The sequence below is a fragment of the Sinohyriopsis cumingii genome, unplaced genomic scaffold (assembly GCF_028554795.1).
Source record: "Sinohyriopsis cumingii isolate HCF-2022 unplaced genomic scaffold, ASM2855479v2 utg000452l, whole genome shotgun sequence".
Lineage (NCBI taxonomy): Eukaryota > Metazoa > Mollusca > Bivalvia > Unionida > Unionidae > Sinohyriopsis > Sinohyriopsis cumingii.
In genome coordinates this window covers 2,640,994-2,666,027 of record NW_028315901.1, presented here as the reverse complement: position 1 = coordinate 2,666,027, position 25,034 = coordinate 2,640,994, and the positions used below count along the sequence as shown (strand labels likewise).

Below are 25,034 nucleotides of genomic sequence, written 5' to 3'. Positions count from 1 at the left end.
GTGGCAGTTTATAGTGATGTATAGCACTGGGGCATCATGCTGCAAACATGTAGTATGATGTTGCACCCAGTCACATTATCCTGACACCAGGCCGATCAGTCCTAACACTAACCTCTTAATGCTGAGTGTCTAGCGAGGTAGCTGTTAATACCATTTTTGTAAGTCTTTGGTATGACTTGGCTGGGGTTTGAACCCATGACCTCCCGCTTCTGAGGCGGACGCTCTAACCACTAGGACACCGGAGTGGTCAGAATGGAATTGTAACAATTACAATGGAAGCAATTTGTATTATGCTTGTTGGGGCATTCCTCACTGATGGCTGTCAGTGACATCATCATGGGAATGTGTAACAGCCACATTTTGTAAGAACAAGGTGTAGTTGGTGAACAATACAGACACTTTTCTGCCATTTCCACTGGCATCATCTCATATGATGTTATTTAAAAAAACTTCCTACAACATACTCACAACATATAAAACCTATATGCAAATCTGATGAAAGCTGCTTGTGTTTCTGAAACACATATTCCATACTGGTGGCAAGAATGTCCAAATCTACATTACAAAAATGAAAACATTACCATCCATCTAGGAGTTGCAAATGTATGAAATCCTCTTGTTGGGTAGTTTTACTAACAGGCTTTAGAGCAGGGCCTTCCATTAGATTTAAATGTGGCAGGTAAGTTGACAAAGTAGGGTGGGGGGTTGGGGGGACCTACCCCATTGGGGATAATTCATTTTTTTTTAAAGTAGCATGGTGTAAAGTAAAAGTAGATGGGCTGATAAGGAATCCACTGAATTTACAGACTAAAGGTTCAGACATTTGTTTTTAAGAGAAAAATGAAAGAAGGAAACAATACAACAGATATTTTAATATGACTTTAATGTTTATTTTCTAGATTTAATTAAGATTATGAATCAGAATCAGTCTCCAACTCCACTGTAAAGTTTATCTATTACTTCTTCTGCTCAGGCACCTGCAAATTAAAACAAAATTGTAATGCTTAAATAAAGTCATATCATCTCAGCACTAGTTACATATGCAGAAGTCATGTTAATCAGCATTATAAAAATGTATGAAATTTTCTTCACTGCACTTGTGCTTCCCTTACTATCGTTAAGCCATGATACAAGATAACTTTGCACTTACTTGTCATTTCTGGCAAGTGGATGGTGCAATCAATTTGCACAAAGATGAATTTATTTCATCCAAATATTTCATGTGAATACAAATTCCAAATGGAGGCACTTGTCCGATCAGACAAGATATATGCATATTGTAGTTAGCTGGACTCTAGCTCTGATAGTCCTGGGCAATAGGATAAGCTGATTTTGTTATCAGTTTAGAAATGCATCCGCTTTGCAAATACTATGCTTTAAAAGACGAAACTGAATCCAATATTGATGAAATAAGAGTCATTTGGATTACCTTGTTTTTTATCATTCTGCGTTGGTTGGGTGCATATTTGAGGGTCTCTGATATGGTCTCTTCCATTCCATTTGCCTTTGCTTTGCCATTAGTTTTCAAGCAGGCTTCTGCATGAGTAACACAATGTTTTAAAATAAGTTTCACAACAAAGGATGCATTGCATTTTTCTAAATGCCAGCAATAATCAATGGAATATTTTTAAAACATGTACTTTGAAATGTGTCTCAAGTTACTTTATCAATTCATTTAAAAATCTCTGGCAAGTCACATGAAAAACACAATTTAAATCAAGCCATACTTACTTATCAAAGACTTTCTCATTCACATCCTTTACCTCACACAATAAATATCAGCAACACCAACATTAAATTCACACAATCAGTACAAAACCTAGGTGTTACTCTGGACAGTACTCTCACATTGCACCAACATGTCATGAACATATGCAAGGCTGCGTATCTTGAGCTGAGACGCATCAGCTCCATTCTCAGATATCTTTCAGTTGATGCCACTAAAACACTTGTGTGTTCATTACTGCTTTCAAGACTGGACTATGGTAACTCAATTCTGTCTGGTTCATCTTAATATCTACTGCAGAGACTTCAAAAAGTTCAAAACATAGCTGCTTGGATCATACTTAGAGTACCACAATCAGAGCACACCTCCCCGCTGCTCTGTACCCAACACTGGCTATCCATTCGATCCAGAATCAAACACAACATTAGTTCTCTGTGCTACGTTTCACTGACAGACTCTAGTCCAACATACCTATCCGACCTCACCTATGTGTACACACAAGCAAGATACTTACACTCCTCTTCCGACAATCATATACTCATTATTCTCACTATGAAAACAAAGTCACATGGACAGCATTCTTTTGCATACCAGGGCCCAGCAACATGGAATGAATTGCCCACTGAACTTAGACACAAAGACGCAGTGATCCCATTCAAGAGTGCTCTCAAAACTACTTATTCTGACTACAAAAACAAACTTAATGACTTAATAATGTTAACTACCTTAAATATTCTCAGCATGTTTTTTATGTTTTCTAATTTCATGGTGTTTGTTTTTGTAATCATATCATTGTGTATGTTTTTATGTTGTCTAATGTTGCAAAGCGCTTAGAGCTTCTAAAGATTAGGCGCTATACAAAGTCCTCATTATTATTATTATTATATTTAGCTTGGATGAATATTTTTTAAATCAGTGGCCATAACTAAAAAATGGGATTTTGTTTTATGATCATAAAAGTATGTTGGACACCATCCATGATGTACAATGCTGTCTGACATTTCTATGCACCTAAGGTTTCCATCTCAAATATTAAAGCAAAATGCATACCGAATTTGACAGATTGATGAAAATAAAAAAAGCAATGCTTACCATTTGAAAAGAGGCAATTGTCACTAGAATATTCTATTCAAAATGATATTAATTTTGGACACAGGGGTTACCACCCCCATGTTTTCCTGACTCGTGATATGTCGGCCTATTCTGTGCACAGCTTTAAAAGATGTAATGTTTATCCATCGAGCTATAGAAATGAAATACATTTACTGTAGACTGTTTCTGTCAGCAGTTAAGTTGAGTAATTAGGTCAGGTTTATAGCTAGTTTACAAAATTCAATGTAGAATGCCAATAAATGACAAGATATATTTTTGCAAACTAAAGTGATCTTGAAAAAAGATTAGTAAAGTTTAACATTTTATAAAAAATAAACTATTATGTGGAAAAGAAACAACAATGAAATAGGATGCAATGTGTTTACGTCTAGTTTTGGAAGGTACCGTCTCTAAGGTACCGTCATAATTGTACCGTAGTTTAATGGGTGGAAAGGCCATTGAAAGGTAAGGGCAGTGCGGAGACCATCGAGTATGTTCCAGAATAGCTGAATCTTTGTAGATACATAGATCCATTCGTAACTTCAGTCCGCAAGCGAAACACTGTACTTCGTATCCCAATCCTGACTCAGGTCCGAAGTAGACAAATCCTGTTCTAGCTAAAACATACGAAGAAGGTAATCCTTCCCTATCCGTAGGCCATTTTTGAAACGTGTCCAATCGACGGGCACAATCACAATAGTCAGGTAAGAAGACTGGAAAATGGTAGGGTTTGAATTTGGAGTTCTCACTGGATTTCTCACTCGATTCTTGCTGCGGCGAAGTCATCCTTCTGGTGGGTGGCTATCCTCTTACAACCAATGTTTTATACCGACATGTCCATACGGCAAAGTAAAGTGGGTGGGAAGCCGCACTCGCTTCTGCTACACGATTTGATAGACTTTTTCCAAGGGTCGACTGACGATGTGGTGTGTGGGTAAACGTACAATCTTGTTGGGTTGATAGGTGGTCACTTTCTCTAGACTGCAAGGCTTCTTTCAATATGCCAAAGTTGACCACTCGACTGGTACGATAATTCAGAGTAAGTCCTTTCACTTTACACTTCGTGTGCACTTCTCCTTGTTTGGCCCAGTATTCGTAGCCGTAATTTTTGGGACCACCACTAACGAAACTTAGAATCTTGTCATCGGGGTGCTTGTCTGTCCAGGCTCCTAAACGGTCTCCTTCGATGTCAGGGTGCTGTTGACTCGGGTGATCGATATAAATGCAACTGTCCATGTCAAAGTACAAGACACGTTCCCCTAACAGTTCTAAAGCTTCGTACAATTTTAAGCGAGCATGAGCTGTCATGTAAGCTGCAATGATGACATTTCCAAAGGGGTCATCTTCTACAAAGTTCAGATCTTCTTCGTAATTCACCAAGATCAAATCCTCACGAACGACGTCCACGTGTTTCATGAATTTGGCTTTGTCGTGAATCATCTGAAAGTAGCGGGAAGGTTCGGTCAAATACTCCGTCTTGGGTAAACACGGTCATTGTGCCATTTTACCCCACAAGCAATTTAACATCACTTTGGCAAACGATCGCCTGCCTTCGTTTTTCTCAATGTGATCTAAAGTAATGCCTTCTTGTGCCCAGAATTTCTCTCTGAATGTCTTTTGGTCTTCGGGAGTGTGACACCAGGACAGATAGCCACTGGCTTCTTGCTCAGTTTCAAAAAGGCATCCACGTAGTCTGCGAAAATGCCTTTCTGCGTGGGGTCACCCTTGTGGAATTATTGTGTCTTGGGAAAGTGGCAAATTTCGTACACTTCTAACAGTTGGTATCCCATGTTCAGAGCTTTGAACAATTCTACGCTGACCCATGTCCCCGTCAAGGCCCATTCTTCCTGGGTGTGATGACAAGGTTGATCTTGGTTGCACGTTTCAGCACAAGTACGGCACAAAGGAAACATAAGTTTGCCTTGGCAATGGCGAGGTAAGACGGGATGGTATAGGTTCGTGGGAGGCAAAACTTTGCATTTGATCAAGCCTTCGTATTGTCGAATGTTTTTTAGGTCGATGTGTTCGGTGAACAATTGTGGGTGCCCTGCAGGAAAGCAACAATATTTGCACACGTAGGGATACAGTGAACACACGTCCAAGTATTTGATTTCTTCTCCTTTCTCTTCGTCAGCTTGGTACAGCAAACAGGTGGCATTGGTCCTTCCTCCGTACAAACTATTACTTGGGTTCAGGGGGTCCATGAACTGGTAACTTTCCATGAGGCGTTTAAACTCGGGATCGGTGTTCAAACGGTGATTGTATTTGTGTTCCCACATTTCCACCACTTGGTATCCTTCCTGTTCTAACTTTAGGCGTGGCTGATAAATGGCCTGGTACAAGTCTTCCATGGTTCGTTGTAAGAACTGATTTTTAGTGCCGCGGTCAGGGTAACAGACGGGACATCCGTGAAATAAGCAACCGTTAAACTCGTACATGATCTTGGGGTTTTCTAAGTCCCAGCCATTGACCGAATGCATTCCGATGATCTTTCGTCCTGTCCGTTGCGGGCATGCTGAATCCATTTGTCTTCCTTGTCGCACAAGTAATGCAACCAGCATGGGGCTTTGATCGAGTATTGACGTTTGACATAGTTGGTCGTTTGAGGACTGATGACAGCCACAGTGTTTTCAAGCATGAATCGTTGTCGGTAGACTAAGGAACACGCTTTGGCAATGGTGCAAGCCTCTTTTAAATGATCAACCCCTCCATGTTCCATGAACAGTTCTCAAAATTTTCCACAGCATCGCCGTAAAATGTCCATGTCGGAACGACGATACTTTAGCATTTCTTCCTGAAAGTCGAAAGGGTCGGAGGCGTGAGCCTGGTACCAAGCATAGAAAGTTTCTCGTTCGGTACGCATGTTGTCAGGGTCGTAATAGTGAGCCTGAGGCAAATGGGGTAGAACGGCGTGTTGATTGGCTTCTGTATTGAAAAAGTGTGGAAAGTACCCTTTAGCCATTTCTGTCATTCCAAACATTTTAGGCATTCGACTCAAAGGCATGGCTAAGTAGCTCATCGAATCTTTAAAATGCACTTGTCCCACTTGCATGAAAATGATTTTGGCTCTGTTCAAAGTGATTTTAGGACGCTCGATGCCACGTTCCGTATAACATCTCAAAAGAAACTGTCCATCGTATCCGGAGAAATTGTGAGCCATCACCGTGGCATGACAATGACAATCTCCATAATAATGTTCGATGTCCTCTTGGCTCCACGTCTTGTCGATGGGGTCTAAGACCCATTGTGTGAAATCGGCTAGTGTGTTCGGTCCTTGAAAGATTTTTTCACGCCCTCCAGGAATCTTACTGCAGTGAGGGCAATAACTCAAGATAGGTTCTTGAATCACTTCTCGCACGCTCGATGAGCCACGCAGAAATTAGGAATGTGAATACTGGTCTCTTGCATGCATTCGAAATCGAAAAAGATGAAATTGCCTTTCTTCTTCTTGTGACCATCCTCTTTCTCTGGTTGGGATTGGTATTTTTGTATGTAGCATTGGTGTTCCAAGTCCACAATGCAGTGAAAATGTGACATTTTTTCTTTCCTGAACATACGTGTGCCTTGGTACTGTTGATACATAGACCTTGTCCACACATTGGGCACAATCTCAGGAGTTGACAAGCACATTTCTTCTGTGAACCTTGCATCTTCAGATGTTGTTGGTAACAGGCAGGGCTGACAAATGTGCGCAGACAAGCAGGACAATGCACTGGTTTTTGCCCTTCGCTCAGACAGGGTTGAGAGGCCAAACATCCTGAGCATTTCGATCCACAATGTTTGTGTTGCTCTCGATTATTATAACCATCATAAGTCACATTTCTCACAGTAATATTTATATCCCAGGAATCCAGTGATAGTGGTAATGGTATCGAAATGGTCATCGTGATGATAGAGGTGAATGTATTTTCCATCCTTAAAGTCTTTCCCTCGAAACAACAGAGACCCGCGCACTTCTTGAGGGTGCACTTTCAAGGTGTATCGTGGAGCTAGGGCATCTTGCAATTTTTGCATCTCAGGAATGCCACAGGATGTGTCTTTGGACAGGCATGCTTGTTGTAACAGACGTTCTGCTTCATTTCGTTGTTTGGTTGGTTCGATTTTCGAATGTTCTCCCAGGCTCTTTTCCATTCTACCGTGTCGTTCTTGTCGGCATAGGTTCATCCCACCACGATGGCTCGGGCTAAACACATGTGGTCTTGAAAATTGTTAATTTGGACAAGACTTGTTTTGGTAATGCGAAGGTTGTTGACCAATAAGGTCTTTCTGCATTGTCCGGTCCCTTGAGGAGGAGAGACGTGGGTCATGTCCAGTGTGGCTTTTCCATCGGTGATGTCAAACTGGTCATTAGATTGTTGCACGTGTTGAATCTTGTCCATGACTTTGGAAGTGGTCAATTCTGCAGGGCTGCTAAACTCGATCCAAACAGGGGATTTCAAGCCGTCATGTTGTATGGAAAGTCTCAAGCGATCATCTTCTTTGGGTTGACATTGTCGCTTGAGTGTGGTGAGCAAAGAATCCCACATGTCGGTGATGAACCCTTTTGCTTTCTCTAACAGTACTTCAGACTTGAAATCTTTAAACTTCACTGTGTATTTGTAAGCCGTAGTTCTAAATTTTCTAGAGGGACGCTTTTCCGTCTCTCGAATGTCATAGTACTTTTCAGGGTTGACTAAGGGCGGTAAACTTTGTTTAGAGGGTTTGGATTCTGGTTCACTCATGTCCTCTTCAAAATCACTGGCATGAATTTGTGCCAAGACTTCAGCCCTAGTACGAGGCGATAGATCACGTTTCTGCCTCTTACTTTCTTCTTCTTTCTTCTCAAATGAATTGGATCATTTCATCTCGATAGCAAAAAGTCAAATGACTAAAGTTTAAACACCATGGATTAATTTATAGTCATAGCAGACCAGCGTATATAAAGGGTATGTGTCTTGTCCTTTCACTATTCATTTCACTCTCAAACTGAGCACAACAATGGAAGAGACTACCAAGATCGAACGTTTCATCAGAGCTTTGCGAGGGGTCATTAGAAAATTCTCTTCAGACCAGCCGAGGGACTACTCTCCTTCCTTTCAAGATAAAAGTCAAGATACTTGCTATATCTGTCAGAAGAAAGGGCATTGGTCTTCAGAGTGTCCAGACCGTCAAAAAAGAAAAAAAAGGGGTTAGAAGAGACAAAAGTCAAGATACCTGTTATTATTGTCAAGAAAAAGGACATTGGTCACCAGACTGCCCAAAAAAGAAACAAGAGGAGTCAGAAGAAGAGAGGGATTCTTCAGAGGAAGAGGAAGAAGAAGAGGAAGAAAACAGACAGGTGAAGAAAAAGAAACAGGAGAAGAAAAGAAGGGAAGAAAGTGAGGAGGAAGAGGAGGAAAAGACTATGACGGTGAAGATATTAAAAAAACAGAGAGTGAACAATGAGACAGAATAAGTCTATGAACTTTTTAAAGTGCTCTGTTGTGAATTGTGAATTGTAAATATTTATAAAAGAATAAATTAATTATAAAAGGTAAGTGTCTTTGGGTTTTGATTTTAAAATAAGAACCTACACTCACGCACACTCATACACAGACAGGTACTATTGGGTAAAATGTTTTTTTTTAGTTATTGGCAATTGAAAGCCTATCTCTTTTCGAGAGACGTGGATGGCCCTGAAAAGGGCCTTTTTTGGTGTAAGGGGTGAGTTTAAACAATCAACTTTAACTGTCTTAAGCCTTTGCCATGGCCAAGGCCTACTTCTGGACTGCGTACTGTTGATGATGATTTCGTTGAAATCACTAAGGATGGTGCAGTAGGCGTAGTCACAGGGTTGGAGTGTTTAGCTTGGGAAGGTCGTATTCTCTTCGGCCGTAATAAAGAAGTCTGATACATCTGTTTCAGACTTCTTAACTAAAATGTCTAACAGTACCGTGACCGTTTGATTTTGACACCCTTGTTTCTTTGCTGCTGCGTCTTCTTCTTCTTGTTTTTTTCTTACCTCTTCTTCTTGCTGCTTTGCTGTAGGAGAAAAGCTTGTTCCGCTTCCTTTTGCTGTTGTATAAATTTCTCCAATTCTTCTTTCTGTCTCTGTCTAAAATTTTCCATGTGCGGTAATGAAGGAGAAGGTGACGAAGGTTCAGGAACAAATTCTTGCAAGGTAAAAAAATCCACAAAATCCCAATTCACCTCTTCTGAAAGTAAGTCTGGGTTCCCTTGGGTAGTCTCCACCATCAGTGCACCCAAACTGATCGTTTTCTGAGTTTCCGTCATGTTGAAAAACTGTCGCTTAGATTGACTACGCACAGGCGCTAGCGAATCTATATAGACTATGTGACGTCACAGACTGCTCTCTTCGGATTGGACGTGGGCTGACTGAATTTTGTAACGCGTGTTTGGATTGGTCAACAAACTCAATCCGTTTCAATCCTTCCTCCCCCTATAAATAAGTACAGTTCACTGCATTCCTTCACCTGTTACTCAGCACCCCAACATGTGGACCGATGTACAATCTTCAACGCTTGTGTCTTCGATGATGTTCCGGACGGACATATCAATGTATGTCCGATCCAACTGGACAGTTATCCACAGGACAGACACCAGCCTGTGGATGCGAAGAATCTTATGTGGGGCATCAAGGATGCCTCAAAAGAGTCTTAATATATGGTCCTGCAGTCAGGCACAGCCTAAGGTCAAGAAGAAGATGTCACAGATGCCCTTTATGTATATTAACATAAAACCAAAGGCCCTTTTCAGGGCCATTCCTATCTCTCGAAAAGATCTTGACTTTCAATTGCCTACCCCTTTTTTTATTTTTTTGTTTAAAAAAATAATAAAAAAATAGAGACCCCTCCCTGTTTCAATTTTCGCCTGTTCCATTTTCATAGACCCATCAGGTCGGGACCTTATTAAAATAGGGTCCCGACCCTGTTCCATTTCCCCTAGTCCCAAGACAGTCCCACGATTTATTCCCCATGTTCAATTTCCCTTGTCCCTAGAGTGAATAGTTTTTTTTCTTTCTCCCATGTTAAATTCCCCTTGTCCCTAGAATGGATATTTTTTTTTTCTCCCATGTTAAATTACATAGTCCCCAGAGTGGATATACCCTTTTTAACATGGAAGTTCCCTAGTCCCTAGACCGTCCCTATTCACTACTACCATTGTCATTACCAGCCTGAAACCCAATTTAATGTCATTTGTATAAATTCATTTCAAATAAATATTATGATATAGTTGAAGTGTAAAGTCAAGCAAGTATTCTGTTTGCAGATTTTACATTTTAGATATTATAGTAAAGTCATATTTTCTCTTGTTTAGTAAACTTTAATGCAACTGGTTCCAAAATAGTAAATCTTATTTAATGTTCATTCACCAGAATAGGTATTAATACAATCCCGAATTAACTGTATGGTACTAAAATATACCCTGATCTTGTGTGAGATTGTAATATACAGAACTATACCTCAAGACAACAATAATATATTGAATTTATATTGTATCAAGACTGTCATGGTTATGAACTCCAACTTTATTCAGGTTTTTTCATAATAAATGATCATCTTGTGCTATGGTTGAAAAGAAATCAAAGTTCAGTTTAACTCCATTCTCTCCACATTTGTAAGTTGTTAAGAGGCATACTCATCCTCAGTGTTATAGTAAAATGTAATCTTATTTGGATCAATCTTGGTGGTGTAATATATGAATGGAGAAAGAATATTATCATCCAGATTAAAATATGTTTTATTCAGACTCTACTAAAATTTTTAGTTGGATATGGGTTACGGAGCCTGATGTGTACGAACAAAGCAATGTGTACCATGACCTTTTTAATTTAACATTTTAAACTCCTGCAGAAGAAAGAGATTTTTTAGATCCATTAATCTGTATTAACAAAAACATTTCTTCAGTATGATTTTCAATTACTTAGTATTGACAAAACTCATATTTTAAAGTTGTTGTTTTTTTGTGTTTGGTTTGGCCTTTTATGGTAAACCAACACAAGTAAGTTATTTAGTGCCAAGGCACTTTAAGTATAGTGCCTTGCCCAAGGACACACCATGGTAGCTAACCCAGGTTGGTCTGATGGTAGAATTTGAACCTACCTTATTTCACAGGTCCAGAAAGCTAACCACTGAGCCACTACAGCTCCCCATCTTATAGTGGAATGCTGGTATACTTTATGATCAAGAAGGATGGGTTGGGGTATGCATGTTGCATCTGAAAAAAGTGATGGAATTTTTGTTTACATAATATTTTAGTCATACAATATGAATCATTTCCTATAGATTTAAGATGTATCAGATCAAGTTAAGAAAAATCATATATTCTGTTTCCTGGGAATGTACTAAAATTCACTGTTATTGTTTGATTTTTTGGTAGTAAGCTTACTTGGTATTTTTTTCTTTTTAACTTGAATACCTAATTTGTTAACATCCTATTCTAAATCTTCAGAGTTCTGTCTATTAAGTGACAACTGTTGATACATGTAGGGAAGTTTTTGTTTATATCTTTTGATTTTTGTGATTCTGGAAGTTGCAGTATGTGTTGTTGTATTATAACCATTTCAGTAATTTAATGAATGCAGAGTATACTGCTCTATAAATGAAATCTAAGTGAAAATAATGTAAAAGTATGTTTCACTGCAAATATAAATTGTTTAAAATAATATATCATTTATCATATGACTATTCAATTGTGGTAACTAGTATTCCATCCAATATCTATATATTAAAATATGTCTTTTCATACAGCTGGTGATCATTTAGATACAAGTCCAATTGAACATAATCAAATTATCAATGCAGGTGTTCTTATTAGTAGTAGTATTGCAAGTATAAGTGTTAGTATTAAGATTTCATATACAGGTATGATAAGTGTATCATAATGTTTAAATGATGCTCCTTGTTACAACATAAAATATGTTCATTGAAACAAATGGTTCACTGGTAAATTGGCAGCAAAGGTCTTCACTGAATTATGTTGCATAAACTATTTTACAATAAAACATATATGATGCATCTCAATTATGATGAATGTGAGGAGGAGGATTAATAATAATGCAATTTAAGTTATCTTCATAACATAAGTTCTAGCAGATGTGTAATTTTTATGTGGTTCATCATCAGTTTGAAACTGGTCTGTGATTTCTGGATCTGGACATACCTGGTCCCCTGCTGTTGTGCTGCTATGGTCTTTACAGTTCATTAGGATATCAGTTACACTTGGTTTACATTTAGAACCCCATGGGATGGAATGCCCAGTTTGAAACTGAGAGAATGGTTAATTATCCATAATATAACTCCTGCAGTTATTATTAGGTTTGATATCAAGGTCTTTCTTTAAAAGCTTTTCAACTCAGGTTCTGTTCTACCATACAGATAAATAAAGTCAAATTCAAGGCTTTCAGATTTGTCCAGTTTGTTTCATGTGTTGCGGCAGACAGACTGTATATTGCCACTGTACCATATAAATATCAGTGCTTAGTCTGCTCTCAGTTGCTGTGGTTTGATTAGTTACAAGTGTCATCACATGTGACTAATTATTGACCAATGTAATGAAACTTGTATAATTAGAAGGCTGTATTTAAAAACTCTAAAGATCTTAAAAAGAAAATTGGATCGGGGTAAGTAAAACCTTTTACTTTGACCATTTGGCTAGAAAATAATTTTCAATAAGTTTAAATTGGATAATAGTAATATAATAATTAATTACACAAATCAGAATAAAAGCTATTTGCATATCCCCTTACAGCTGTTGCTTTTTCATAGTACTAAGTAGAATAAAGTATAGTTAAGACAGATAGCTTTAAGCTAGAATTAAACTCAAATAAATTGCAAGAAATCAAAACAAACCCAGGATTAAAACTAAAGAAATATCCCGTCATATATACCTTACATCAAATAAAGAAACTCAAGATGGATAACAACAAAATTAATGTCACATCATCAAATAGTTATCTCAGCTGCCTGGTCAACCTAAAGGCAGATAAACTAAGGCAAACTTACTCCGAAGCAGTCTCATCCCCCCTAAGAGAAAAACGACAGATACAGTTCTTAACGCCAATTTTCAACTCGACCCCAACTGACTCGATGAGTAGACTCTACCTGTCACCAAGCGTAAACGAGAATGTGGACAATCTACCGAGTAACCGCAAAACTACATCCGACATGAGTACCCAAACTGAGGAACAATACTCAACAAGCACAAAAACAACCCAGACCACGCTGGTTAAAAACACTAGCAGCCAGGGGACTCAAACTGAGAACCTACTAGATGAAACAGAACGCCCTCACCCTACCACAAATAAAGCAGTCACACACGACTCAACAAAAGGTAAGAATAATAGGAAAACCAAATCCCAAATACCAGTTAGAAAGAATAAGGAACACACTAACTGTCAGAATACAAGACCCAGCAAGCCGGTTATGGACAACGAAACAAAGTCAGCTAAAGAGACAAACACCAGGGGAAAAAAGACCAGTCTGCAAAATATCCAAAACAAGAAACACCCCGCTGAACTGACTCTCTTCGTCAAGGGAGTAAATTCCAAAATAACGAAGTTAGCCTTTAAAACCATAGCATGGCAATTGAACAAACATCACCAAGGAGAATTCACGCTTAAAAGCACTAGAGACGACTTGCTGATAATCAAATGCACCACTGAACAACAGATTGCCAAATATATGGAAATTGAAAGAATAGGCCAAATAAATGTTCAGGTCACTAGACACAACAGAACAAAACAACACATAGACCCAAACCCCCCAAAAACACACAACAAAGGAGTCATATACGTATCAACTCAAAATAAAACCAATGAAATAGTAGACTACATAAGGAGCAAAGGACAGGAAGTAGAGAAAGCAATCTGCCTAAAAACAAGAAGGGGAAAGGATAGCACTGCAGTGGTACTCTTTTTTAAGGGCGCCACCCCAGAAACTATCAAAATAGCCGAAAAACTCGAGGCTAAAAAAATTTTTGCTTTCAAAAACAAACCACGGTTCTGTGGCAACTGCAAAAATTGGGGGCATTGCTCTAAGAATTGCGGAAACCTATTCCGGTGCAATCAATGTGGTCTTCACCACCCAGACCGGAAAACATGTAGCGCCACCAATCAGCACTGCGCTAACTGTAGTGGTAACCACAAACCAAACCACGCAGAATGCCCCAGGGCTCTTAGAGAAGCCCTAATAGTCGAATATATGATCTCCCATGGGGTAAACTATAAGCAGGCCAAAACAAAAATCAGGATACCAAAAACAAAATAAATAGGTAGCACCCTCACTGGTAGGAAACACGCATAAAACGAAAACAACAGTAAATTAAACAAACTATTAAGACTTTTTGCACTAGAGATGGATTCCAGAGCAGAAATCAAAATATGGCAATGGAATGCACGCGGCCTTAGGGCCCACGCTGACCAACTAGATAACAAAATACTTGAACAGGAAAGAAAACCAGATGTTATATGCATACAGGAAACCCACCTAAATGATACCTCACGTATCCCAAACATCATAGGCTACAACACCAAATACCTAAAGCATCGATCCCCCACAGCAAGAGGAGGGGGGTTAGCAACCTTTGTTAGAGATGGAATTACATCAGAAATGCATAAATTAACAGATAGTAGACCGCCCAATGACTTCGAAATACAGATAGTCAAAATAACCGCTCAAACTAAGCAGGTACTAATCGTTAACCTCTATGAAACAAATGAGCAGCGCAATTTAAGTGCAGACGAAACAATCAAAATGATTAAAGACTGTGGAGAATGGGTGGTAATATGCGGGGACTTCAATGCGCACAATGAACTATGGGGGAGTCAAAAGACGGACATTAAAGGAAAAATTGTAGAAAAATGGGCACAAAAATGCAACTTAGTTTTTCTAAACAACGGAATGCACACCCGGATAGATGACAGAACAGGCCACACATCAGCAATAGACCTATCTCTATGCACACCAAGATTAACAGGCATTTCTGATTGGCAAGTTGATGAAAGCGACCCTATGGGAAGTGACCATTACCTTATAAATATAGAAATACAAATTAGAATACCTCAAAATAAAGCGTCCTTCACACCAAGATGGAAATACGAACAGGCCAACTGGATTAGGTTCAAACAGATAGGTGACTCAATCGACCCAGAAACCATATATCACCGGGACATTGACACCTTTAATGACAAATTAATAGAAACCATTAACACAATGGCCCAAGAAACAATTCCTAAAACTAAAGGAGTAGCACCCAAACCCACGGTGCCCTGGTGGAATAATGAATGTAAAATAGCAATTGAAGAGAAAAAAAGAGCTCTAAACAAATTCAAAAGAACTAAAAATAATAGGGACTTTAACTACTACAAGGAAAAGGAAAATACTGCCAAACAAACTATTATGATAGCTAAACAAAACTCATGGACAGAATTCTGCCCAAAACTAGATATTAACACAAAATCGAAGGAGGTGTGGCAAAGAATTAAAAAAATGAGAGGCAAAACTAAATCAATAACCCCCAACATACCTGGACAAAACAACAAACATAAGGCAGAATTATTCGCAAACTATTTCGCCAACATGTGTAGCAATACCAACTTAGAGGATAAGTTTAAAAATCATAAAAGGCAATTTGAGGAAAGCAACTCTGACAACATAAAGGAAGCAGGAAATAATGACGGCCCACTAAACCTTCCGTTTACAGAAGCCGAATGGAGAAAGGCCCTCGCCGGCAAAAAGACCACATCCCCCGGGGAGGATACTTTGGGGTATGAAATGTACAAGAACCTACCCAAAAAACTTGTCACAATTGCACTTAACCTCATTAATAAAATATGGGAAACCGGTACCATACCTATAAGATGGAAAAAGGCAGTAGTGGTCCCGATTCTTAAGCCTGGAAAACCCTCAAGCGATATAAAATCATACAGGCCCATATCACTAACAGACAATATATGTAAAATAATGGAAACTATGGTAAACAACAGGCTGAAATACCATTTAGAAAGCAAAGGACTACTAGCTAATACACAGAGCGGGTTTCGCAACTACCGAAGCACAATAGACCAACTCATGAGACTAGAAACCGCTGTCAAATTAGCATCTAGAGAAAAAATTTAAAAATCCAGATATGTTACAGCCATCTTCTTAGACATGGAAAAAGCATATGATCTAATGTGGACTAAGGGACTGATAAGTAAACTTAAACCATACGGAATAACTGGCAATATATACAAATTTATTGCTAACTTCCTAACCGATAGAAAGATACAAGTCAGACTAGGACAAGACTACTCCGAACGATACAAACTGGAAAATGGCACGCCACAATGAAGCGTAATCAGCCCAACTTTATTTAATATAATGATAAACGACCTGGAAACAGCGGTAAAACCCAACCACCTTGACTTATCCCAATTCGCCGATGACAGCGCCGTATGGAAAACTGGCAACCCGGCCAGCAGAGAAACGACCAAGCACTTACAAAAAGGACTAAACGATATAGGAAATTGGACAGATAAATGGGGATTTAAATTGTCACCTCTAAAAACAGTAGGCATAGTTTTCAATCCGGGAGGTGGCCACCCCCCACCCACTCCAAACTTAACCCTAAAGGGGGTACCCATCAAATTCGAAAAACAAGCGACACTCCTAGGTATGGTATTCGACCACGAACTCACGTGGGCAGCTCATATCCAAGAACTCGTAACGAAGTGCAAACGAGACATCAACCTCCACAGAAACCTCAGAGGGGTGAATTGGGGGGTTGATCAAAAAACACTCGTTACCCTATATAGAGCACTTATAAGAGCAAAATTGGACTACGGTTGCCAGGTATATGGAGCGGCGAACGCCACGTTACTAAAGAAACTAGACACAGTCCAATCAAAAGCGCTAAGGGTATGCACCGGCATCCTAAATGGTACCCCCACACAAGATATCTTAATAATAGTAGGAGAACCCCCGCTAGACCTAAGGCGGAAGGAATTGATGCTGCGATACTCGACTCGAATATCAATACACCAACCCAACCACCTCACGCTACAAGCCCTCTTAGCATGCGACAAACCATTCGATACAAAAGGAAAAAATAAAAAAATACCTAGTGGGAAAATAATTATAGAATTAAAAAGGAAATTTCAAATCGCAAATATCAACCCAGAAAAAATAAGGTACTACCCAGACCCCCCGTGGACCTGTCCCACACCACAAATAGATCTTAGCTTACGTAAACTAGGACAAAAACAAAATGACCCGATAGGACTAAGAGCATCAATACTAACGTACATTGACAACAAATACGAGACATACACGCAAATCTTCGCAGATGGATCAAAAACCAAAAATCCAAATAAAACTGCAGCAGGGATAGTGATCCCAAAATTAGATGTCGCCGTTGGAAAAAGACTCCCAGACCAATGCGCTATATACACGGTAGAATTCATGGCAATACTAATGGCATTAACATACGTCAAAACATACCCCACAACTAAGGCAGTCATTCTAAGCGACTCTTACAGTGTACTACAATCGTTAGCAACAGACCAATCCAAGAGCAGACCTAATATGATTAATCATGCAAGATCGCTACTTAAAGAGATTGAAAAAAACAACAAACACGTTGAATTCGTATGGATACCCTCTCACATCCATAATCCCAGGCAATGACAAAGCAGATGCAGAAGCAAAAAACGCCACAAACGAACCAAAAGCCCAAAATATAGCATACAGCGTCACTGAAATCAATAACATGGGACAAGATCAATGACATGTGGCAAGAGCTATGGGAAAAATCGGATGCAAACAGTCTAATACACACGATGATGAAAAAAGTAAGTAGAAAAGTCGAAAGTCCGACCTTCAAAAATCCATACGATATAACAATAATAAATAGAATAAGAACAGGTAAAACACTATTGGCAGGATGCGCAGGGAAACACATAAAAAGGGGACCAACCGAAAACTGCCCCTACTGCCCAACTCCAGAAACAATCGCACACTTAATAAATATATGCCCCAAATACAACCAGGAAAGGGCCGAACTAAAATCTCAACAGGAACAAATAGGAGAACGGTGGACATACCCGGAGTTACTTGTGGCAAAAAACAATAACATAGGAATGACCTATAATAACATCATGACATTCATTAACAAAATAGGCAAAAGGGGACAAATCTAAACCGAATGAAGGGTTGGGTATAAAGAGAGACCATGTAAAGAAATTAAAACCAATAAACCTAAAAGATCGAACCAAAAAAGAAAAAAACCAATCAAAATATTACAAATCACTGTTTGGGAATTGTGACGGCCGGCTCGGGCTAGTGGGTTCACAGACTGACACCGCCGCTCATAACCCGAACAATAAAAACCAGATAAGGATGAATATTACAAAATCACTGTTTTGGAATTATAATGGCATGCTAGGCCCCGTAGGTTCAAAAAAAAAAGAAAAAAAAGAAAAAAAGAAAAAAAAAAAAAAAAAAAAAAATATTAAAAAGTAAATCAAAGACCAGTCAAAATATTACAAATCACTGTTTGGGAATTGTGACGGCCGGCTCGGTATCGTGGGTTCACAGACTGGCACAGCCGATCATAACCCGAACAATAAAAACCAGATAAGGACAAAATATTACAAAATCACTGTTTCGGAATTATAACGGCATGCTAGTAGGATCAAAAAAAAATAAAAAAAATATAAAAAAATAAAAATAAAAAAAATATACATTAAAATAAATCACAAATAGCTAAGCTAAACAAAAATAACAGGTAAATAGCCAAGTGGTCAAAGCGAAGGGAAACAAAGGCAATCAAACCACCTCCCTCGAAGAAAACATCTCACGGCGAACATGGCAGTATCAAAAGGACGAGAAGACCAAAACAGAAATGGACACGGGATAAGGCAGAAAGAGCTGAAATAAAGAAGAGCAGGAAAAGGCACAGAATGAAGTTAAACGTCCTAAGGCAGTAAAAGAAGAAAGAACAGGACACTTGCAGACCTTGGGGAATGAAGGCAGAAACAATGAAAAGAGTATGCCTCAAATAATCAAACCACCCCCATCCCCCAGTATGAAAAGAATTGCCTTCCCGAAATTAAACAAAATAAATAAGGCCACCCCCCCCCCACATCTACTTATAAGTGTGAATGAGAAAGTGAGTGTGAATGTGTGTTGTCGGGATATGTGGGAAAAGCAGAAAAACGAACAAAAATGTCTATAGCCATCACACAAATATAGCATACACACTCCCTACCCACCTTTTTTTTCTTTTCTTTTCTTTTTTTTTTTCTTTTTTACAAACAAATTTTACCACATAGGGCTTTCATTCTGACCCACGAAAGCCCTCTTTTGACCAACAACTTACTGGCCCTGAAACACACTGATTGGTTTAAAGCCACACGTACGAAATACTTAACCAAATTGAGATCTCCAAAACAAAATAAAGGGCTACTAAAAGCCTACTAGATGTGAAAAAATTTTCGGAAAATTCAAGTACGCAAAGTACACAAAATTTAATAGACCTTACAAAAGATAGGAAAATTCACAACTCAGGAATATCTGAAGCGTATGTGACAATCACATGTTTGGCAAGATAGTACAGGAATAGCCCAATAAATATAGGGAACTGGGCATTGATTGCAACGAAAATTTCATAATACTGCTGCTGGTGTGCTTCGGTTACTGCCTGAAATGAGAGAGGAAGGAGATGCAGGATGCAGAAACAGACCACCAACGGAGTACAACGATGGAGAAGGTTGCAGCGACGAGAGCCTGGGCGGGACCTTTTGGGGCACCTGGGCTTCGGCTTGCTTGCTTGGGGGCATTGTATAAGTTAATCGCTAAATTCAAAAAGTACACAAACGTGTACAAACTAAACAGTCGCACATACCGAAAGGTGCACGTGACTTTAATCCAATGAATGAATGAAATGTGTGCTAGAGGGTAGGGTTAGCAGTTATACTCCCAATTATGTTTGTGATGAGCAAAAGCAGCTGCACAAATTTGAGCTTTTAGTTTGGTTCTGGTAGGGTCAAAGGATGCAGGTACATTTTACATTCATTTTTTACTAGAAATAGCTATTTTCAATATTTTTCTGTGACAAGGCAACTAAAAGAATCAGTATGTGCCTTATGCATGAATAAAGTTCACTAGTACTATAACAAATTAGCATACTTTTCATCACCCCTCTACCATCAAGATTTTTTTATATTTACCTCTGTAGCAGACACAAATAAAAGTCGGCAGCTCATTTGCAGACTAAGTTACGCATATGATCTCCAATGCTCATCTAACTGTGACAGGCAGTCACCAACAAGCCAACCTATTTCCATGCCTAACTCAAAGTAAATCTGAACCACATTATAGATTTAGCTTATGTGTAAATTTATAAATGCTAGGCTTGTGATAATTAGGTTCATGCCTTCTACCTTAAAAATTAGAGGGATGTCAAAATACGAAACTATCCAGTGAGACCCATGATGTTAATTTTAATCCCTATGGGATTTGTGACATAAAAAACCCAAATGCTTTATGTATTAAAAGGTAACTAATGGGGGCAGGATCTGCAGTGAATCAATGGTTAGTATGCTAGACTCCTGATAAAAATGTTTGTGTTAAAATCCTGTTATCAAGTCAACCAGGTTACCTACTGCAATGTACCCTTGCCTTACTCCAATTCCCTCAGTACTCAGTGAACAACTAGTGTTGCTGTACATAACAAAACCAGTCCATATTGATTTTACATATTTTACTAAATCCTGACAAAAATAATTCTCTAAATAAAGAATGATTAATATGTGATGGTCTCGCATGTAATCAAACTCTTCCAAGCTTTTAATGATATGAACCGATTTATCAATGTTTATCAAATTTGCATGAAAAACTATTTCTTATTTGTCATCAAATATGTTCAATGTTTTGATCATATAAGCATTTCTGCTACATTAGATCAAAATAATCTTTTTGTCAGAAATAGAGCCCTTATAGTATCTGCAAGGTCAACCAATCAGATGCAGAATTTGAGTTTAATATGAATGAATATTTTTTTTACAAAATTGCTCTTTTGCTATATCTTGATGAGATAAATCTATTCACCAAGTCTGATGAAATTAATGAGAAATAGTTTTAAGAGCAGTAGCAAGAATGGCTAGTGAGATGTAGAACCACCACATTATATGCATAGATTTTGCTTATAGCCTCAGACATACAAGCAAATAATTAAACAAGTCAGATCTAAATTGGATCATAAACACTGTTGTGCAAATCATAAGAAACTCTGCCAATCAGATGCAAGGTCACTTCACTACCATACCTTTATCACACTCATAATAAGCATCATTGTGAAACTTGACTCTATAAGCCCAATGGCCAAGCATGATCAAACTTGAATCAGCAGTAGTGGTTATAACCTCATGTATTTGTATGCATCTTCACTTCTTCAATCTAGATCTCATTTATATAAGCATATATTCTACGTTTAGTAAAAACTGCACTACATGTATAAATATTGCATGCGGTGGTAACATACTCAGATGAAAGATCACCTTATTATTATTAATGGTTAACACTCATCAAACTTCAAGGACAACTTAATGATTTTAGCCTATATTGTGGAAGTATGGCTTTTAGGCTGGTTAAAAAACTCAACTAATCTTATACATGATCACATGTATATACTTGGATTTTGCTCATTATTAGATTTATCCAAGATGTTGATTTAAGCCCAAAACCAAGTTTTATATAAACAAATTGATCAGAACTATGGACTCCAAAGTGGCTAATTTCTTACTGTTGAAAGACAGAAGGGGATGTGAAATAAATAACACACTCTGGACCATTACATAAACCCACTTAGCCTTTTGACCAGTTGAGATAAAATATCAACAATAATGTTAAATAAGATTGATAAATTATGTTTTCTCACATTACCTCTAGCCCTTTTCAACATGGATGGTATTTTTCTTCCACATATGTCAGCTCTTAATTAGTGGCCCTTTCCCATCATGAATGTTGTAGGTGAAACTCTCAGAATTAGGCTTTTTAATTTATATCTGTAGAAGAAAAAAACTATTGGTCTGCATATATCAATGTCACCATTTCTGTATTAGATTAAAATACCATGTGTGTGTGTGTGTGTGTGTGTGTGTGTGTGTGTGTGTTAATTTTAGAATTTAAGCAAACTTGTCTCCATGTGTTTATTTTAAAACTGATGATGATAACACATAACAGGTTCAATGGATAAAATGTTATTTCTTACTTCTTACAACTGCTCATTATATCTGAATTTACATTCAATGTTTGTTTTAATTAACATATTTGGGATATTGGGCAAATTATTTATTTTGTAGTTTATCATTATATCATTTATCAGTCTTTTATCATTCAAATATGTAATATAGTACCATTATACTGACTTCATATTCTATATGATATCCCAGCAATACATATTAAGCAGATAAGTGCAAATAAAAATGTTCAGAATGTAAAATTTACTCCAAGCTCAAAGAAGATCAGCAAAAGATAATATCCAACAAATTACCAAACAAAAAGCGAAGTTAACGCAGTTACCTTTATTATGACGTCTCCAACACCAACGGTACTGTACAGCTACGTCTTCTGAGTTTTACCGTCATCTTGTCTTTCAAACCAGAATTAATTTCTTGAGCTCTTACAAAATGAAGAAACTTTTAAATACTATAATTTAAGCAGCTTCTTTACATGCCATCAGATAAATTATGGCACAGTGTTATGTCTGTCAGCAAAACGCAACTTCACATTTGGACGGCGCGCTGTGTGGGCATCGCCGACACAGCAACTGACATGAATTCTCTATTAGCAGACAATGATTCGGAATAAATCCTTCGCAAATCTAACATTCTCGATTTTTCATAGTTCCACTTTTCATTGTTGCATCTGTTTGATTGTACAATTGCTAATGATGTTCAATGAATCAACTTCAATTCATCTGCTGTCTGAAATCCCGGTTCAGTTGGTATTTTCTTCCGCGCATGATGCCGTGTAAATAAAAGATACGGTCGACATTCAAAGTGGTTTAGGTTAATTTATTATTTTTCTTTATTAAGGTCATTTGCAGAAAGTGTTTCGCTAGGGTGAGAAAAAAAAAATATAACAAAAAGAAAACTTTCTTTTCCAACGCTAATACTGTATATATTTCAATTTGTGATTGATGCTATAAATAAAAAAAAATGATAATAAAGCATTTTAGCCCGTGGCTTCGGCACGGCACTCGTTTTTGTGGGTTTTTTAAAATGTTGTTAGTGTTGTTTTGGGGTTGTTTTTTGTGTGTGTACTACACTAAAAAACATATCAGGTATTAGGCCTAACGTAGGAAAAGAAATTATCCTCTATTTATTACTATTCTTACTGTCAAATGACGCAAAAGTGATCAAATTGCTATTAAGATTTTGTTTTGTATAACACTTACCGCTCGTTTTCCTCGAGATAAAGCAGCCACTTCAAAATGATTATAAAATCTGTGACAGATGAAAAACGTGGTTTAAATAATTCGTAATCGCCTGCCTTAAAATACTGTAGGAATTTGCTAATGTATTTCATGGCCCTCGTTTGAATAGATACCAACGATCATGTATATCGACCAAATTTTGTATATTCCTGCCCACAATCATGTATTTTGTATTAAACCGTATATTACACGAGCGTTCTGTGGCAAACTCGGGGGGGGGGGGGGGGGTCTCTATTATGCCCAGAGGCGTAGCTATGATATTTTGCGCCCGGGGACGAACTATAAAATTGGCGCCCCAGCCCCCTCCCCGTTTAATCACATTTTTGAATATTACCCTTGTTTACTTATTATAATGTAACGTTGTAAGCCTCATTTTGGCGCCCCTGTACCTTGGCGCCCGGGGACATATGTACTCCCCTTCCCCCCCCCCCCCCCCAGCTACGCCTCTGATTATACCTGCTGTATCAGTTGAGAAATATATTGAACAGATCAGGCCCCAATACTCTCGCTCTGAAAAACATTAAAATAATTATATGCAGAATATCGGTAGGTCTCCCTCTTGCCGAAAATGTCAGCACCATATATATTTTGCAAGTAATGTAATGGGTATAATAACACACACACACACACACACACACACACTTTTTTGGGAGTGGGGGAGGGCAACGGACAGATGCCCCCATTTCCCCCAAAAAATAAAATGTATTTTATATTTGTGTATTTCCCCCTCAGATGTGTTCTACGTTTTATTAAAACAAAATTTTATATAAAAAATTTAGTTTTTAGAATTTTTGATGGGGTATTTATGTTTCCATAGTGTTATCTAAAGGGTTGTTCGTCCGAGTCTGGTTTCCCTCACCTTGCTCGAAGTTCATTCCCTTGAAATGTTTTGTAACCTTTGCTATATGTCGCCTAGGTCTCAGTGTTTGCTATATGTAATGGTGTTATATTGTGTGTATGCTATATTTTCTTTATGTTTGAGACAGCAAGTATAGATCAAATATCTTTCCCAGTTGTATTTCTTCCTTTATGATGTTATATTGTATCTTTTAATTTGTTTTATGGTTTTCTAATTTTGACGATGGAATGGTGTACTATTTAGATTTTGTTTAAAAAAAATAATTTCCTATTTTATTATTCGAGTGATAATATGTGTCGTTCCTCATAATAGTCTTTAAAGATGTTGATAGGTAGGTTACGCTCGATCCAAGGTTCACGCTTCTTTATTCTCTATGTGTTTTTCCTGGGTTGCGTTAGGCCTCCTTTATTTAGTTTATCTGATTATGCTTTATTGAAAGATCCAAACGTTTTTATGAGACCACATTATTCTATAATGGTCAACCATGCAGTGCGGGAGAAGTTAGTAGGGTTTTAAACTAAGTGTTATACAGTATGTATTTGTGTCTTTATTTTGTCTCTTTATGTTCTACATTGGATGTTTTCAAAGACTCATGATGGGCCTATGCACTTCACTGAGCCATGTGACTTAGCCCCATGATGTCATCGCCATTTACTTCCCCCTTATATTTTCCCTGTATCCCTTCCTATATATGTCTTTAGAATTTTCTTTCAGAGAAAGAAGAAAAAAAATTAAATTACAAAATTCTTTCATTTTTTTCTTTCTTCCTTTCTTCTCTTTTCTCTTTTAAAAAAAAGTTATATGGGTTTCTTTGAAATATTTGAAATAGAATTTGAAATTTTCTTTGAAATATGGCTGTTGTGGGGTGCGAGGAGGGGGTATGGGTATGGCATCAGCTCG

At 38.0% G+C, this 25,034-nt stretch overlaps 1 protein-coding gene and 1 long non-coding RNA gene across 5 annotated transcripts in view; both read right to left on the bottom strand.

Annotated features, from left to right (window-relative positions):
* The window catches only part of LOC149774027 (E3 ubiquitin-protein ligase TRIM45-like), a 204,706-nt gene that overhangs the window by 90,958 nt on the left and 88,714 nt on the right, over positions 1-25,034 (bottom strand). The window lies entirely within an intron of this gene.
* On the bottom strand, positions 1,433-23,411 carry LOC149774028 (uncharacterized). 2 transcript variants are annotated; one of them, XR_016417104.1, is made up of 4 exons: positions 22,360-23,411; positions 21,721-21,842; positions 10,900-11,014; positions 1,433-1,536 (listed from the first exon to the last, which is right to left on the bottom strand). It is a non-coding gene; the product is annotated as an uncharacterized LOC149774028 (long non-coding RNA). The 2 variants fall into 2 exon arrangements; XR_016417103.1 differs by lacking the exon at positions 22,360-23,411 and having other exon boundaries at positions 21,721-22,056.